The following is an 18,157-nucleotide window of genomic DNA, read 5'->3' as shown; positions in this document are numbered from 1 at the left end:
CAGTCACGTCCATGTCCCGGCTCTCTGTTCCGTTCAATTCCAAGTCCAGGCTCTGTGTACCAGTCAAATGCAATTTCAGGCTCTTTGTTCCTGTCAAGTCCAGAACCGGGCTCGGTGTTCATGTCAAGACAAATTCCAGTCTTGGTGTTCCTTTCAAATTCAAGACCGGGCTCGGTGTTCCTGTCATGTCCAAGTCCGGTGTCAGGATTCCTGTCAAGTCCAAGTCCGGGTTAGGTGTTACAGTCAAGTCCAAGTCCAGGCTCTGTGTTCCTGTCAAGTCCAAGTCCAGGCTCGGTCTTCCGTTCAAGTCCAAGTCCGGGCTCTGTGTTCCAGTCAAATCCATGTCCAGGCTCTGTATTCCAGACAAGGCCAAGTCTGGGCTCGGATTTCCTGTCAAGTCCAAGACCGGGCTCTGTGTTCCATTCACGTTCAACTCCAGGTTCTGTGTTCCAGTCAAGTCCAAGTCCCGGCTCCATGATCCTGTCAACTCCAAGTCCAGGCTCTGTGTTCCAGTCAATTCCTAGTCCGGTGTCAGGTTTCCTGTCAAGTCCAAGTCCGTGCATTGTGTTCATGTCAAGTCAGAGTCCAGTCTTGGTGTTCCTGTCAAGTCCAAGTCCGGGGTCTGTGTTCCAGTCACGTCCAAGTCCAGGCTCTCTGTTCCGTTCAATTCCAAGTTCAGGCTTTGTTTTCCAGTCAAATCCAATTCCAGGCTCTTTGTTTCTGTCAAATCCATGTCCAGGCTCGGTATTCCTGTCAAGGCCTAGTCTGGGCTCGGATTTCCTGTCAAGCCCATGTCCGCACTCGTTGTTCCAGTCAAGCCAAAGTCCAGTCTTGGTGTTCTGACAAGTCCAAGTTCAGGCTCTGTGTTCCAGTCAAGTCCAAGTCCCGGCTCTGTGTTCCGTTCACGTTCAAGTCCAGGCTCTGTGTTCCTGTCAAGTCCAAGTTCCTGCTCCATGTTCCAGTCACGTCCAAGTCCCGGCTCTCTATTTCGTTCAATTCCAAGTGCAGGCTCTGTGTTCCAGTCAAATGCAATTTCAGGCTCTTTGTTCCTATCAAGTCCACGTCCGGGCTCTGTGTTCCAGACAATGCCAATTCCGGGCTCCGTCTTCCTGTGAATTCCAAGTCCAGGCTCTGTCAAGTCCAAAACCGGGCTCGGTGTTCATGTCAAGTCAAACTCCAGTCTTGCTGTTCCTTTCAAATTCAAGACCGGGCACGGTGTTCCTGTCATGTCCAAGTCCGGTGTCAGGTTTCCAGTCAAGGCCAATTCCGGGCTCTGTGATCTTGTCAAATCCGAATCGGGGCTGAGTGTTCCTGTCAGGTCTATATCCGGGCTCTGTGATCCTGTCAAGTCCAAGACCGGTCTCGGCGTTCCAGTAAAGGCCAAGTCCAGGCTCTGAGTTCCTGTCAAGTCCAAAACCGGGCTCGGTTTTCATGTCAAGTCAAACTCCAGTCTTGGTGTTCCTTTCAAATTCAAGACCGGGCACGGTGTTCCTGTCATTTCCAAGTCCGGTGACAGGTTTCCAGTCAAGGCCAATTCCGGGCTCTGTGTTCCAGTCAAGTCCAAGTCCGGGCTCTGTGTTCCGTTCAATTCCAAGTCCGAGCTCTGTGTTCCATTCAAGTCCAAGTCCGGGCTCGGTGTTCCAGCCAAGTCCAAGTCCCGGCTGGGTGATCCATTCAAGTACAAGTCCAGGCGCTGAGTTCCTGTTATTTCCATGTCCGGGCATTGTGTTGATGTCACAGCAATGTCAAGTCTTGGTTTTCTGGTCAATTCCAATTCCGGGCTCTGTGTTCCAGTCAAGTCCATGACCGGGTTGGGTGTTCCTGTCAGGTCTATATCCGGGCTCTGTGATCGAGTCAAGTCCAATTCCGGGCTCGGTCTTCCTTTCAAGTCCAAGTCCTGGCACTGAGTTCCTCTCAAGTCCATGTCCGGTCTCTGTGTTCCAGTCACGTCCAAGTCCAGGCTCTGTGTTCCAGTCACGACCAAATTGAGGCTCTGTGTTCCAGTCACGACCAAGTCGAGGCTCTGTGTTCCAGTCAAATCCAAGTCCAGGCTCTTTGTTTCTGTCAAGTCCAAGTCCAGGCTCTGTGTTCCAGTCAAATCCAATTCCAGGCTCTGTGTCCCAGTCACGTCCAAGTCCAGGCTCTGTGTTCCAGTCAAATCCATGTCCAGGCTCTGTATTCCTGTCAAGGCCAAGTCTGGGCTCAGTTTTCCTGTCAAGTCCAAGTCCGGGCACCGTGTTCCTGTCAAGTCCAAATCCGTGCTCTGTGTTCCAGTCACATCCAAGTCCAGGCGCTGTGTTCCGTTCACGTTCAAGTCCAGGCACTGTGTTCCAGTCAAATCCATGTCCAGACTTTTATTCCTGTCAAGTCCAAGTCCGGGGTCTGTGTTCCAGTCACGTCCATGTCCCGGCTCTCTGTTCCGTTCAATTCCAAGTCCAGGCTCTGTGTTCCAGTCAAATGCAATTTCAGGCTCTTTATTCCTGTCAAGTCCAGAACCGGGGTCGGTGTTCATGTCAAGTCAAATTCCAGTCTTGGTGTTCCTGTCATGTCCAAGTCCGGTATCAGGTTTCCTGTCAAGTCCAAGTCCGGGTTCGGTGTTCCTGTCAAGTCCAAGTCCAGGCTCGGTCTTCCGTTCAAGTCCAAGTCCGGGTTCTGTGTTCCAGTCAAGTCCAAGTCCCGGCTCCATGATCCTGTCAACTCCAAGTCCAGGCTCTGTGTTCCAGTCAATTCCTAGTCCGGTGTCAGGTTTCCTGTCAACTCCAAGTCCGTGCATTGTGTTCATGTCAAGTCAGAGTCCAGTCTTGGTGTTCCTGTCAAGTCCAAGTCCGGGGTCTGTGTTCCAGTCACGTCCAAGTCCAGGCTCTCTGTTCCGTTCAATTCCAAGTTCAGGCTTTGTTTTCCAGTCAAATCCAATTCCAGGCTCTCAGTTCCTGTCAAGTCCAAGTCCGGGCTCTTTGTTCCAGTCACGTCCAAGTTCAGGCTCTGTGTTCTTGTCAAATCCATGTCCAGGCTCGGTATTCCTGTCAAGGCCTAGTCTGGGCTCGGATTTCCTGTCAAGTCCATGTCCGCACTCGTTGTTCCAGTCAAGTCAAAGTCCAGTCTTGGTGTTCTGACACGTCCAAGTTCAGGCTCTGTGTTCCAGTCAAGTGAAAGTCCCGGCTCTGTGTTCCGTTCACGTTCAAGTCCAGGCTCTGTGTTCCTGTCAAGTCCAAGTTCCTGCTCCATGTTTCAGTCACGTCCAAGTTCAGGCTCTGTGTTCCAGTCAAATCCATGTCCAGTCTTTTATTCCTGTCAATTCCAAGTCCGGGGTCCGTGTTCCAGTCACGTCCATGTCCCGGCTCTCTGTTCCGTTCAATTCCAAGTCCAGGCTCTGTGTTCCAGTCAAATGCAATTTCAGGCTCTTTGTTCCTGTCAAGTCCAGAACCGGGCTCGGTGTTCATGTCAAGACAAATTCCAGTCTTGGTGTTCCTTTCAAATTCAAGACCGGGCTCGGTGTTCCTTTCATGTCCAAGTCCGGTGTCAGGTTTCCTGTCAAGTCCAAGTCCGGGTTCGGTGTTACAGTCAAGTCCAAGTCCAGGCTCTGTGTTCCTGTCAAGTCCAAGTCCAGGCTCGGTCTTCCTATCAAGTCCAAGTCCGGGCTCTGTGTTCCAGTCAAATCCATGTCCAGGCTCTGTATTCCAGACAAGGGAAAGTCTGGGCTCGGATTTCCTGTCAAGTCCAAGACCGGGCTCTGTGGTCCATTCACGTTCAACTCCAGGTTCTGTGTTCCAGTCAAGTCCAAGTCCCGGCTCCATGATTCTGTCAACTCCAAGTCCAGGCTCTGTGTTCCAGTCAATTCCTAGTCCGGTGTCAGGTTTCCTGTCAAGTCCAAGTCCGTGCATTGTGTTCATGTCAAGTCAGAGTCCAGTCTTGGTGTTCCTGTCAAGTCCAAGTGCGGGGTCTGTGTTCCAGTCACGTCCAAGTCCAGGCTCTCTGTTCCGTTCAATTCCAAGTTCAGGCTCTGTGTACCAGTCAAATGCAATTTCAGGCTCTTTGTTCCTGTCAAGTCCAAGTTCCTGCTCCATGTTCCAGTCACGTCCAAGTCCAGGCGCTGTGTTCCAGTCAAATGCAATTTCAGGCTCTTTGTTCCTATCAAGTTCACGTCCGGGCTTTGTGTTCCAGACAAGGCCAATTCCGGGCTCTGTCTTCCTGTGAATTCCAAGTCCAGGCTCTGTCAAGTCCAAAACAGGGCTCGGTGTTCATGTCAAGTCAAACTCCAGTCTTGCTGTTCCTTTCAAATTCAAGACCGGGCACGGTGTTCCTGTCATGTCCAAGTCCGGTGTCAGGTTTCCTGTCAAGTCCAAGTCCGGGCACCGTGTTCCTGTCAAGTCCAAATCCGTGCTCTGTGTTCCAGTCACATCCAAGTCCAGGCGCTGTGTTCCGTTCACGGCCAAGTCCAGGCTCTGTGTTCCAGTCAAATGCAATTTCAGGCTCTTTATTCCTATCAAGTTCACGTCCGGGCTTTGTGTTCCAGACAAGGCCAATTCCGGGCTCTGTCTTCCTGTGAATTCCAAGTCCAGGCTCTGTCAAGTCCAAAACAGGGCTCGGTGTTCATGTCAAGTCAAACTCCAGTCTTGCTGTTCCTTTCAAATTCAAGACCGGGCACGGTGTTCCTGTCATGTCCAAGTCCGGTGTCAGGTTTCCTGTCAAGTCCAAGTCCGGGCACCGTGTTCCTGTCAAGTCCAAATCCGTGCTCTGTGTTCCAGTCACATCCAAGTCCAGGCGCTGTGTTCCGTTCACGGCCAAGTCCAGGCTCTGTGTTCCGTTCACGTTCAAGTCCAGGCTCTGTGTTCCAGTCAAATCCATGTCCAGGCTTTTATTCCTGTCAAGTCCAAGTCCGGGGTCTGTGTTCCAGTCACGTCCATGTCCCGGCTCTCTGTTCCGTTCAATTCCAAGTCCAGGCTCTGTGTACCAGTCAAATGCAATTTCAGGCTCTTTGTTCCTGTCAAGTCCAGAACCGGGCTCGGTGTTCATGTCAAGACAAATTCCAGTCTTGGTGTTCCTTTCAAATTCAAGACCGGGCTCGGTGTTCCTGTCATGTCCAAGTCCGGTGTCAGGATTCCTGTCAAGTCCAAGTCCGGGTTAGGTGTTACAGTCAAGTCCAAGTCCAGGCTCTGTGTTCCTGTCAAGTCCAAGTCCGGGCACCGTGTTCCTGTCAAGTCCAAATCCGTGCTCTGTGTTCCAGTCAAATCCATGTCCAGGCTCTGTATTCCAGACAAGGCCAAGTCTGGGCTCGGATTTCCTGTCAAGTCCAAGACCGGGCTCTGTGTTCCATTCACGTTCAACTCCAGGTTCTGTGTTCCAGTCAAGTCCAAGTCCCGGCTCCATGATCCTGTCAACTCCAAGTCCAGGCTCTGTGTTCCAGTCAATTCCTAGTCCGGTGTCAGGTTTCCTGTCAAGTCCAAGTCCGTGCATTGTGTTCATGTCAAGTCAGAGTCCAGTCTTGGTGTTCCTGTCAAGTCCAAGTCCGGGGTCTGTGTTCCAGTCACGTCCAAGTCCAGGCTCTCTGTTCCGTTCAATTCCAAGTTCAGGCTTTGTTTTCCAGTCAAATCCAATTCCAGGCTCTTTGTTTCTGTCAAATCCATGTCCAGGCTCGGTATTCCTGTCAAGGCCTAGTCTGGGCTCGGATTTCCTGTCAAGTCCATGTCCGCACTCGTTGTTCCAGTCAAGCCAAAGTCCAGTCTTGGTGTTCTGACAAGTCCAAGTTCAGGCTCTGTGTTCCAGTCAAGTCCAAGTCCCGGCTCTGTGTTCCGTTCACGTTCAAGTCCAGGCTCTGTGTTCCTGTCAAGTCCAAGTTCCTGCTCCATGTTCCAGTCACGTCCAAGTCCCGGCTCTCTATTTCGTTCAATTCCAAGTGCAGGCTCTGTGTTCCAGTCAAATGCAATTTCAGGCTCTTTGTTCCTATCAAGTCCACGTCCGGGCTCTGTGTTCCAGACAATGCCAATTCCGGGCTCCGTCTTCCTGTGAATTCCAAGTCCAGGCTCTGTCAAGTCCAAAACCGGGCTCGGTGTTCATGTCAAGTCAAACTCCAGTCTTGCTGTTCCTTTCAAATTCAAGACCGGGCACGGTGTTCCTGTCATGTCCAAGTCCGGTGTCAGGTTTCCAGTCAAGGCCAATTCCGGGCTCTGTGATCTTGTCAAATCCGAATCGGGGCTGAGTGTTCCTGTCAGGTCTATATCCGGGCTCTGTGATCCTGTCAAGTCCAAGACCGGTCTCGGCGTTCCAGTAAAGGCCAAGTCCAGGCTCTGAGTTCCTGTCAAGTCCAAAACCGGGCTCGGTTTTCATGTCAAGTCAAACTCCAGTCTTGGTGTTCCTTTCAAATTCAAGACCGGGCACGGTGTTCCTGTCATTTCCAAGTCCGGTGACAGGTTTCCAGTCAAGGCCAATTCCGGGCTCTGTGTTCCAGTCAAGTCCAAGTCCGGGCTCTGTGTTCCGTTCAATTCCAAGTCCGGGCTCTGTGTTCCATTCAAGTCCAAGTCCGGGCTCGGTGTTCCAGCCAAGTCCAAGTCCCGGCTGGGTGATCCATTCAAGTACAAGTCCAGGCGCTGAGTTCCTGTTATTTCCATGTCCGGGCATTGTGTTGATGTCACAGCAATGTCAAGTCTTGGTTTTCTGGTCAATTCCAATTCCGGGCTCTGTGTTCCAGTCAAGTCCATGACCGGGTTGGGTGTTCCTGTCAGGTCTATATCCGGGCTCTGTGATCGAGTCAAGTCCAATTCCGGGCTCGGTCTTCCTTTCAAGTCCAAGTCCTGGCACTGAGTTCCTCTCAAGTCCATGTCCGGTCTCTGTGTTCCAGTCACGTCCAAGTCCAGGCTCTGTGTTCCAGTCACGACCAAATTGAGGCTCTGTGTTCCAGTCACGACCAAGTAGAGGCTCTGTGTTCCAGTCAAATCCAAGTCCAGGCTCTTTGTTTCTGTCAAGTCCAAGTCCAGGCTCTGTGTTCCAGTCAAATCCAATTCCAGGCTCTGTGTCCCAGTCACGTCCAAGTCCAGGCTCTGTGTTCCAGTCAAATCCATGTCCAGGCTCTGTATTCCTGTCAAGGCCAAGTCTGGGCTCAGTTTTCCTGTCAAGTCCAAGTCCGGGCACCGTGTTCCTGTCAAGTCCAAATCCGTGCTCTGTGTTCCAGTCACATCCAAGTCCAGGCGCTGTGTTCCGTTCACGTTCAAATCCAGGCACTGTGTTCCAGTCAAATCCATGTCCAGACTTTTATTCCTGTCAAGTCCAAGTCCGGGCTCTGTGTTCCAGTCAAATCCATGTCCAGGCTCTGTATTCCAGACAAGGCCAAGTCTGGGCTCGGATTTCCTGTCAAGTCCAAGACCGGGCTCTGTGTTCCATTCACGTTCAACTCCAGGTTCTGTGTTCCAGTCAAGTCCAAATTGAGGCTCTGTGTTCCAGTCACGACCAAGTCGAGGCTCTGTGTTCCAGTCAAATCCAAGTCCAGGCTCTTTGTTTCTGTCAAGTCCAAGTCCAGGCTCTTTGTTCCTGTCAAGTCCAAGTCCGGGCACTTTGTTCCAGTCACGTCCAAGTTCAGGCTCTGTGTTCCAGTCACGTCCAAGTCCAGGCTCTGTGTTCCAGTCAAATGCAATTTCAGGCTCTTTGTTCCTATCAAGTTCACGTCCGGGCTTTGTGTTCCAGACAAGGCCAATTCCGGGCTCTGTCTTCCTGTGAATTCCAAGTCCAGGCTCTGTCAAGTCCAAAACAGGGCTCGGTGTTCATGTCAAGTCAAACTCCAGTCTTGCTGTTCCTTTCAAATTCAAGACCGGGCACGGTGTTCCTGTCATGTCCAAGTCCGGTGTCAGGTTTCCTGTCAAGTCCAAGTCCGGGCACCGTGTTCCTGTCAAGTCCAAATCCGTGCTCTGTGTTCCAGTCACATCCAAGTCCAGGCGCTGTGTTCCGTTCACGGCCAAGTCCAGGCTCTGTGTTCCAGTCAAATGCAATTTCAGGCTCTTTGTTCCTATCAAGTTCACGTCCGGGCTTTGTGTTCCAGACAAGGCCAATTCCGGGCTCTGTCTTCCTGTGAATTCCAAGTCCAGGCTCTGTCAAGTCCAAAACAGGGCTCGGTGTTCATGTCAAGTCAAACTCCAGTCTTGCTGTTCCTTTCAAATTCAAGACCGGGCACGGTGTTCCTGTCATGTCCAAGTCCGGTGTCAGGTTTCCTGTCAAGTCCAAGTCCGGGCACCGTGTTCCTGTCAAGTCCAAATCCGTGCTCTGTGTTCCAGTCACATCCAAGTCCAGGCGCTGTGTTCCGTTCACGGCCAAGTCCAGGCTCTGTGTTCCAGTCAAATCCATGTCCAGGCTTTTATTCCTGTCAAGTCCAAGTCCGGGGTCTGTGTTCCAGTCACGTCCATGTCACGGCTCTCTGTTCCGTTCAACTCCAAGTCCAGGCTCTGTGTACCAGTCAAATGCAATTTCAGGCTCTTTGTTCCTGTCAAGTCCAGAACCGGGCTCGGTGTTCATGTCAAGACAAATTCCAGTCTTGGTGTTCCTTTCAAATTCAAGACCGGGCTCGGTGTTCCTGTCATGTCCAAGTCCGGTGTCAGGATTCCTGTCAAGTCCAAGTCCGGGTTAGGTGTTACAGTCAAGTCCAAGTCCAGGCTCTGTGTTCCTGTCAAGTCCATGTCCAGGCTCTGTATTCCAGACAAGGCCAAGTCTGGGCTCGGATTTTCTGTCAAGTCCAAGACCGGGCTCTGTGTTCCATTCACGTTCAACTCCAGGTTCTGTGTTCCAGTCAAGTCCAAGTCCCGGCTCCATGATCCTGTCAAATCAAATTCCAGGATCTGTGTTCCAGTCAATTCCTAGTCCGGTGTCAGGTTTCCTGTCAAGTCCAAGTCCGTGCATTGTGTTCATGTCAAGTCAGAGTCCAGTCTTGGTGTTCCTGTCAAGTCCAAGTCCGGGGTCTGTGTTCCAGTCACGTCCAAGTCCAGGCTCTCTGTTCCGTTCAATTCCAAGTTCAGGCTTTGTTTTCCAGTCAAATCCAATTCCAGGCTCTTTGTTCCTGTCAAGTCCAAGTAAGTGCTCTTTGTTCCAGTCACGTCCAAGTTCAGGCTCTGTGTTCTTTTCAAATCCATGACCAGGCTCGGTATTCCTGTCACGGCCTAGTCTGGGCTCGGATTTCCTGTCAAGTCCATGTCCGCACTCGTTGTTCCAGTCAAGTCAAAGTCCAGTCTTGGTGTTCTGACAAGTACAAGTTCAGGCTCTGTGTTCCAGTCAAATGCAATTTCAGTCTCTTTGTTCCTATCAAGTCCACGTCCGGGCTCTGTGTTCCAGACAAGGCCAATTCCGGGCTCTGTCTTCCTGTGAATTCCAAGTCCAGGCTCTGTCAAGTTCAAAACAGGGCTCGGTGTTCATGTCAAGTCAAACTCCAGTCTTGCTGTTCCTTTCAAATTCAAGACCGGGCACGGTGTTCCTGTCATGTCCAAGTCCGGTGTCAGGTTTCCTGTCAAGTCCAAGTCCGGGCACCGTGTTCCTGTCAAGTCCAAATCCGTGCTCTGTGTTCCAGTCACATCCAAGTCCAGGCGCTGTGTTCCGTTCACGGCCAAGTCCAGGCTCTGTGTTCCGTTCACGTTCAAGTCCAGGCTCTGTGTTCCAGTCAAATCCATGTCCAGGCTTTTATTCCTGTCAAGTCCAAGTCCGGGGTCTGTGTTCCAGTCACGTCCATGTCCCGGCTCTCTGTTCCGTTCAATTCCAAGTCCAGGCTCTGTGTACCAGTCAAATGCAATTTCAGGCTCTTTGTTCCTGTCAAGTCCAGAACCGGGCTCGGTGTTCATGTCAAGACAAATTCCAGTCTTGGTGTTCCTTTCAAATTCAAGACCGGGCTCGGTGTTCCTGTCATGTCCAAGTCCGGTGTCAGGATTCCTGTCAAGTCCAAGTCCGGGTTAGGTGTTACAGTCAAGTCCAAGTCCAGGCTCTGTGTTCCTGTCAAGTCCAAGTCCAGGCTCGGTCTTCCGTTCAAGTCCAAGTCCGGGCTCTGTGTTCCAGTCAAATCCATGTCCAGGCTCTGTATTCCAGACAAGGCCAAGTCTGGGCTCGGATTTCCTGTCAAGTCCAAGACCGGGCTCTGTGTTCCATTCACGTTCAACTCCAGGTTCTGTGTTCCAGTCAAGTCCAAGTCCCGGCTCCATGATCCTGTCAACTCCAAGTCCAGGCTCTGTGTTCCAGTCAATTCCTAGTCCGGTGTCAGGTTTCCTGTCAAGTCCAAGTCCGTGCATTGTGTTCATGTCAAGTCAGAGTCCAGTCTTGGTGTTCCTGTCAAGTCCAAGTCCGGGGTCTGTGTTCCAGTCACGTCCAAGTCCAGGCTCTCTGTTCCGTTCAGTTCCAAGTTCAGGCTTTGTTTTCCAGTCAAATCCAATTCCAGGCTCTTTGTTCCTGTCAAGTCCAAGTAAGTGCTCTTTGTTCCAGTCACGTCCAAGTTCAGGCTCTGTGTTCTTTTCAAATCCATGACCAGGCTCGGTATTCCTGTCACGGCCTAGTCTGGGCTCGGATTTCCTGTCAAGTCCATGTCCGCACTCGTTGTTCCAGTCAAGTCAAAGTCCAGTCTTGGTGTTCTGACAAGTACAAGTTCAGGCTCTGTGTTCCAGTCAAATGCAATTTCAGTCTCTTTGTTCCTATCAAGTCCACGTCCGGGCTCTGTGTTCCAGACAAGGCCAATTCCGGGCTCTGTCTTCCTGTGAATTCCAAGTCCAGGCTCTGTCAAGTTCAAAACAGGGCTCGGTGTTCATGTCAAGTCAAACTCCAGTCTTGCTGTTCCTTTCAAATTCAAGACCGGGCACGGTGTTCCTGTCATGTCCAAGTCCGGTGTCAGGTTTCCTGTCAAGTCCAAGTCCGGGCACCGTGTTCCTGTCAAGTCCAAATCCGTGCTCTGTGTTCCAGTCACATCCAAGTCCAGGCGCTGTGTTCCGTTCACGGCCAAGTCCAGGCTCTGTGTTCCGTTCACGTTCAAGTCCAGGCTCTGTGTTCCAGTCAAATCCATGTCCAGGCTTTTATTCCTGTCAAGTCCAAGTCCGGGGTCTGTGTTCCAGTCACGTCCATGTCCCGGCTCTCTGTTCCGTTCAATTCCAAGTCCAGGCTCTGTGTACCAGTCAAATGCAATTTCAGGCTCTTTGTTCCTGTCAAGTCCAGAACCGGGCTCGGTGTTCATGTCAAGACAAATTCCAGTCTTGGTGTTCCTTTCAAATTCAAGACCGGGCTCGGTGTTCCTGTCATGTCCAAGTCCGGTGTCAGGATTCCTGTCAAGTCCAAGTCCGGGTTAGGTGTTACAGTCAAGTCCAAGTCCAGGCTCTGTGTTCCTGTCAAGTCCAAGTCCAGGCTCGGTCTTCCGTTCAAGTCCAAGTCCGGGCTCTGTGTTCCAGTCAAATCCATGTCCAGGCTCTGTATTCCAGACAAGGCCAAGTCTGGGCTCGGATTTCCTGTCAAGTCCAAGACCGGGCTCTGTGTTCCATTCACGTTCAACTCCAGGTTCTGTGTTCCAGTCAAGTCCAAGTCCCGGCTCCATGATCCTGTCAACTCCAAGTCCAGGCTCTGTGTTCCAGTCAATTCCTAGTCCGGTGTCAGGTTTCCTGTCAAGTCCAAGTCCGTGCATTGTGTTCATGTCAAGTCAGAGTCCAGTCTTGGTGTTCCTGTCAAGTCCAAGTCCGGGGTCTGTGTTCCAGTCACGTCCAAGTCCAGGCTCTCTGTTCCGTTCAATTCCAAGTTCAGGCTTTGTTTTCCAGTCAAATCCAATTCCAGGCTCTTTGTTTCTGTCAAATCCATGTCCAGGCTCGGTATTCCTGTCAAGGCCTAGTCTGGGCTCGGATTTCCTGTCAAGCCCATGTCCGCACTCGTTGTTCCAGTCAAGCCAAAGTCCAGTCTTGGTGTTCTGACAAGTCCAAGTTCAGGCTCTGTGTTCCAGTCAAGTCCAAGTCCCGGCTCTGTGTTCCGTTCACGTTCAAGTCCAGGCTCTGTGTTCCTGTCAAGTCCAAGTTCCTGCTCCATGTTCCAGTCACGTCCAAGTCCCGGCTCTCTATTTCGTTCAATTCCAAGTGCAGGCTCTGTGTTCCAGTCAAATGCAATTTCAGGCTCTTTGTTCCTATCAAGTCCACGTCCGGGCTCTGTGTTCCAGACAATGCCAATTCCGGGCTCCGTCTTCCTGTGAATTCCAAGTCCAGGCTCTGTCAAGTCCAAAACCGGGCTCGGTGTACATGTCAAGTCAAACTCCAGTCTTGCTGTTCCTTTCAAATTCAAGACCGGGCACGGTGTTCCTGTCATGTCCAAGTCCGGTGTCAGGTTTCCAGTCAAGGCCAATTCCGGGCTCTGTGATCTTGTCAAATCCGAATCGGGGCTGAGTGTTCCTGTCAGGTCTATATCCGGGCTCTGTGATCCTGTCAAGTCCAAGACCGGTCTCGGCGTTCCAGTAAAGGCCAAGTCCAGGCTCTGAGTTCCTGTCAAGTCCAAAACCGGGCTCGGTTTTCATGTCAAGTCAAACTCCAGTCTTGGTGTTCCTTTCAAATTCAAGACCGGGCACGGTGTTCCTGTCATTTCCAAGTCCGGTGACAGGTTTCCAGTCAAGGCCATTTCCGGGCTCTGTGTTCCAGTCAAGTCCAAGTCCGGGCTCTGTGTTCCGTTCAATTCCAAGTCCGGGCTCTGTGTTCCATTCAAGTCCAAGTCCGGGCTCGGTGTTCCAGCCAAGTCCAAGTCCCGGCTGGGTGATCCATTCAAGTACAAGTCCAGGCGCTGAGTTCCTGTTATTTCCATGTCCGGGCATTGTGTTGATGTCACAGCAATGTCAAGTCTTGGTTTTCTGGTCAATTCCAATTCCGGGCTCTGTGTTCCAGTCAAGTCCATGACCGGGTTGGGTGTTCCTGTCAGGTCTATATCCGGGCTCTGTGATCGAGTCAAGTCCAATTCCGGGCTCGGTCTTCCTTTCAAGTCCAAGTCCTGGCACTGAGTTCCTCTCAAGTCCATGTCCGGTCTCTGTGTTCCAGTCACGTCCAAGTCCAGGCTCTGTGTTCCAGTCACGACCAAATTGAGGCTCTGTGTTCCAGTCACGACCAAGTCGAGGCTCTGTGTTCCAGTCAAATCCAAGTCCAGGCTCTTTGTTTCTGTCAAGTCCAAGTCCAGGCTCTGTGTTCCAGTCAAATCCAATTCCAGGCTCTGTGTCCCAGTCACGTCCAAGTCCAGGCTCTGTGTTCCAGTCAAATCCATGTCCAGGCTCTGTATTCCTGTCAAGGCCAAGTCTGGGCTCAGTTTTCCTGTCAAGTCCAAGTCCGGGCACCGTGTTCCTGTCAAGTCCAAATCCGTGCTCTGTGTTCCAGTCACATCCAAGTCCAGGCGCTGTGTTCCGTTCACGTTCAAGTCCAGGCACTGTGTTCCAGTCAAATCCATGTCCAGACTTTTATTCCTGTCAAGTCCAAGTCCGGGGTCTGTGTTCCAGTCACGTCCATGTCCCGGCTCTCTGTTCCGTTCAATTCCAAGTCCAGGCTCTGTGTTCCAGTCAAATGCAATTTCAGGCTCTTTATTCCTGTCAAGTCCAGAACCGGGGTCGGTGTTCATGTCAAGTCAAATTCCAGTCTTGGTGTTCCTGTCATGTCCAAGTCCGGTATCAGGTTTCCTGTCAAGTCCAAGTCCGGGTTCGGTGTTCCTGTCAAGTCCAAGTCCAGGCTCGGTCTTCCGTTCAAGTCCAAGTCCGGGTTCTGTGTTCCAGTCAAGTCCAAGTCCCGGCTCCATGATCCTGTCAACTCCAAGTCCAGGCTCTGTGTTCCAGTCAATTCCTAGTCCGGTGTCAGGTTTCCTGTCAACTCCAAGTCCGTGCATTGTGTTCATGTCAAGTCAGAGTCCAGTCTTGGTGTTCCTGTCAAGTCCAAGTCCGGGGTCTGTGTTCCAGTCACGTCCAAGTCCAGGCTCTCTGTTCCGTTCAATTCCAAGTTCAGGCTTTGTTTTCCAGTCAAATCCAATTCCAGGCTCTCAGTTCCTGTCAAGTCCAAGTCCGGGCTCTTTGTTCCAGTCACGTCCAAGTTCAGGCTCTGTGTTCTTGTCAAATCCATGTCCAGGCTCGGTATTCCTGTCAAGGCCTAGTCTGGGCTCGGATTTCCTGTCAAGTCCATGTCCGCACTCGTTGTTCCAGTCAAGTCAAAGTCCAGTCTTGGTGTTCTGACACGTCCAAGTTCAGGCTCTGTGTTCCAGTCAAGTGAAAGTCCCGGCTCTGTGTTCCGTTCACGTTCAAGTCCAGGCTCTGTGTTCCTGTCAAGTCCAAGTTCCTGCTCCATGTTTCAGTCACGTCCAAGTTCAGGCTTTGTGTTCCAGTCAAATCCATGTCCAGTCTTTTATTCCTGTCAATTCCAAGTCCGGGGTCCGTGTTCCAGTCATGTCCATGTCCCGGCTCTCTGTTCCGTTCAATTCCAAGTCCAGGCTCTGTGTTCCAGTCAAATGCAATTTCAGGCTCTTTGTTCCTGTCAAGTCCAGAACCGGGCTCGGTGTTCATGTCAAGACAAATTCCAGTCTTGGTGTTCCTTTCAAATTCAAGACCGGGCTCGGTGTTCCTTTCATGTCCAAGTCCGGTGTCAGGTTTCCTGTCAAGTCCAAGTCCGGGTTCGGTGTTACAGTCAAGTCCAAGTCCAGGCTCTGTGTTCCTGTCAAGTCCAAGTCCAGGCTCGGTCTTCCTTTCAAGTCCAAGTCCGGGCTCTGTGTTCCAGTCAAATCCATGTCCAGGCTCTGTATTCCAGACAAGGGAAAGTCTGGGCTCGGATTTCCTGTCAAGTCCAAGACCGGGCTCTGTGGTCCATTCACGTTCAACTCCAGGTTCTGTGTTCCAGTCAAGTCCAAGTCCCGGCTCCATGATTCTGTCAACTCCAAGTCCAGGCTCTGTGTTCCAGTCAATTCCTAGTCCGGTGTCAGGTTTCCTGTCAAGTCCAAGTCCGTGCATTGTGTTCATGTCAAGTCAGAGTCCAGTCTTGGTGTTCCTGTCAAGTCCAAGTGCGGGGTCTGTGTTCCAGTCACGTCCAAGTCCAGGCTCTCTGTTCCGTTCAATTCCAAGTTCAGGCTCTGTGTACCAGTCAAATGCAATTTCAGGCTCTTTGTTCCTGTCAAGTCCAAGTTCCTGCTCCATGTTCCAGTCACGTCTAAGTCCAGGCTCTGTGTTCCAGTCAAATGCAATTTCAGGCTCTTTGTTCCTATCAAGTTCACGTCCGGGCTTTGTGTTCCAGACAAGGCCAATTCCGGGCTCTGTCTTCCTGTGAATTCCAAGTCCAGGCTCTGTCAAGTCCAAAACAGGGCTCGGTGTTCATGTCAAGTCAAACTCCAGTCTTGCTGTTCCTTTCAAATTCAAGACCGGGCACGGTGTTCCTGTCATGTCCAAGTCCGGTGTCAGGTTTCCTGTCAAGTCCAAGTCCGGGCACCGTGTTCCTGTCAAGTCCAAATCCGTGCTCTGTGTTCCAGTCACATCCAAGTCCAGGCGCTGTGTTCCGTTCACGGCCAAGTCCAGGCTCTGTGTTCCAGTCAAATGCAATTTCAGGCTCTTTGTTCCTATCAAGTTCACGTCCGGGCTTTGTGTTCCAGACAAGGCCAATTCCGGGCTCTGTCTTCCTGTGAATTCCAAGTCCAGGCTCTGTCAAGTCCAAAACAGGGCTCGGTGTTCATGTCAAGTCAAACTCCAGTCTTGCTGTTCCTTTCAAATTCAAGACCGGGCACGGTGTTCCTGTCATGTCCAAGTCCGGTGTCAGGTTTCCTGTCAAGTCCAAGTCCGGGCACCGTGTTCCTGTCAAGTCCAAATCCGTGCTCTGTGTTCCAGTCACATCCAAGTCCAGGCGCTGTGTTCCGTTCACGGCCAAGTCCAGGCTCTGTGTACCAGTCAAATGCAATTTCAGGCTCTTTGTTCCTGTCAAGTCCAGAACCGGGCTCGGTGTTCATGTCAAGACAAATTCCAGTCTTGGTGTTCCTTTCAAATTCAAGACCGGGCTCGGTGTTCCTGTCATGTCCAAGTCCGGTGTCAGGATTCCTGTCAAGTCCAAGTCCGGGTTAGGTGTTACAGTCAAGTCCAAGTCCAGGCTCTGTGTTCCTGTCAAGTCCAAGTCCAGGCTCGGTCTTCCGTTCAAGTCCAAGTCCGGGCTCTGTGTTCCAGTCAAATCCATGTCCAGGCTCTGTATTCCAGACAAGGCCAAGTCTGGGCTCGGATTTTCTGTCAAGTCCAAGACCGGGCTCTGTGTTCCATTCACGTTCAACTCCAGGTTCTGTGTTCCAGTCAAGTCCAAGTCCCGGCTCCATGATCCTGTCAAATCAAATTCCAGGATCTGTGTTCCAGTCAATTCCTAGTCCGGTGTCAGGTTTCCTGTCAAGTCCAAGTCCGTGCATTGTGTTCATGTCAAGTCAGAGTCCAGTCTTGGTGTTCCTGTCAAGTCCAAGTCCGGGGTCTGTGTTCCAGTCACGTCCAAGTCCAGGCTCTCTGTTCCGTTCAATTCCAAGTTCAGGCTTTGTTTTCCAGTCAAATCCAATTCCAGGCTCTTTGTTCCTGTCAAGTCCAAGTAAGTGCTCTTTGTTCCAGTCACGTCCAAGTTCAGGCTCTGTGTTCTTTTCAAATCCATGACCAGGCTCGGTATTCCTGTCACGGCCTAGTCTGGGCTCGGATTTCCTGTCAAGTCCATGTCCGCACTCGTTGTTCCAGTCAAGTCAAAGTCCAGTCTTGGTGTTCTGACAAGTACAAGTTCAGGCTCTGTGTTCCAGTCAAATGCAATTTCAGTCTCTTTGTTCCTATCAAGTCCACGTCCGGGCTCTGTGTTCCAGACAAGGCCAATTCCGGGCTCTGTCTTCCTGTGAATTCCAAGTCCAGGCTCTGTCAAGTCCAAAACAGGGCTCGGTGTTCATGTCAAGTCAAACTCCAGTCTTGCTGTTCCTTTCAAATTCAAGACCGGGCACGGTGTTCCTGTCATGTCCAAGTCCGGTGTCAGGTTTCCTGTCAAGTCCAAGTCCGGGCACCGTGTTCCTGTCAAGTCCAAATCCGTGCTCTGTGTTCCAGTCACATCCAAGTCCAGGCGCTGTGTTCCGTTCACGGCCAAGTCCAGGCTCTGTGTACCAGTCAAATGCAATTTCAGGCTCTTTGTTCCTGTCAAGTCCAGAACCGGGCTCGGTGTTCATGTCAAGACAAATTCCAGTCTTGGTGTTCCTTTCAAATTCAAGACCGGGCTCGGTGTTCCTGTCATGTCCAAGTCCGGTGTCAGGATTCCTGTCAAGTCCAAGTCCGGGTTAGGTGTTACAGTCAAGTCCAAGTCCAGGCTCTGTGTTCCTGTCAAGTCCAAGTCCAGGCTCGGTCTTCCGTTCAAGTCCAAGTCCGGGCTCTGTGTTCCAGTCAAATCCATGTCCAGGCTCTGTATTCCAGACAAGGCCAAGTCTGGGCTCGGATTTTCTGTCGTCCAAGACCGGGCTCTGTGTTCCATTCACGTTCAACTCCAGGTTCTGTGTTCCAGTCAAGTCCAAGTCCCGGCTCCATGATCCTGTCAAATCAAATTCCAGGATCTGTGTTCCAGTCAATTCCTAGTCCGGTGTCAGGTTTCCTGTCAAGTCCAAGTCCGTGCATTGTGTTCATGTCAAGTCAGAGTCCAGTCTTGGTGTTCCTGTCAAGTCCAAGTCCGGGGTCTGTGTTCCAGTCACGTCCAAGTCCAGGCTCTCTGTTCCGTTCAATTCCAAGTTCAGGCTTTGTTTTCCAGTCAAATCCAATTCCAGGCTCTTTGTTCCTGTCAAGTCCAAGTAAGTGCTCTTTGTTCCAGTCACGTCCAAGTTCAGGCTCTGTGTTCTTTTCAAATCCATGACCAGGCTCGGTATTCCTGTCACGGCCTAGTCTGGGCTCGGATTTCCTGTCAAGTCCATGTCCGCACTCGTTGTTCCAGTCAAGTCAAAGTCCAGTCTTGGTGTTCTGACAAGTACAAGTTCAGGCTCTGTGTTCCAGTCAAATGCAATTTCAGTCTCTTTGTTCCTATCAAGTCCACGTCCGGGCTCTGTGTTCCAGACAAGGCCAATTCCGGGCTCTGTCTTCCTGTGAATTCCAAGTCCAGGCTCTGTCAAGTTCAAAACAGGGCTCGGTGTTCATGTCAAGTCAAACTCCAGTCTTGCTGTTCCTTTCAAATTCAAGACCGGGCACGGTGTTCCTGTCATGTCC

The sequence above is a fragment of the Hemitrygon akajei genome, chromosome 28 (genome assembly GCF_048418815.1).
Source record: "Hemitrygon akajei chromosome 28, sHemAka1.3, whole genome shotgun sequence".
Classification (NCBI taxonomy): domain Eukaryota; kingdom Metazoa; phylum Chordata; class Chondrichthyes; order Myliobatiformes; family Dasyatidae; genus Hemitrygon; species Hemitrygon akajei.
This window is presented reverse-complemented; position numbering follows the sequence as displayed.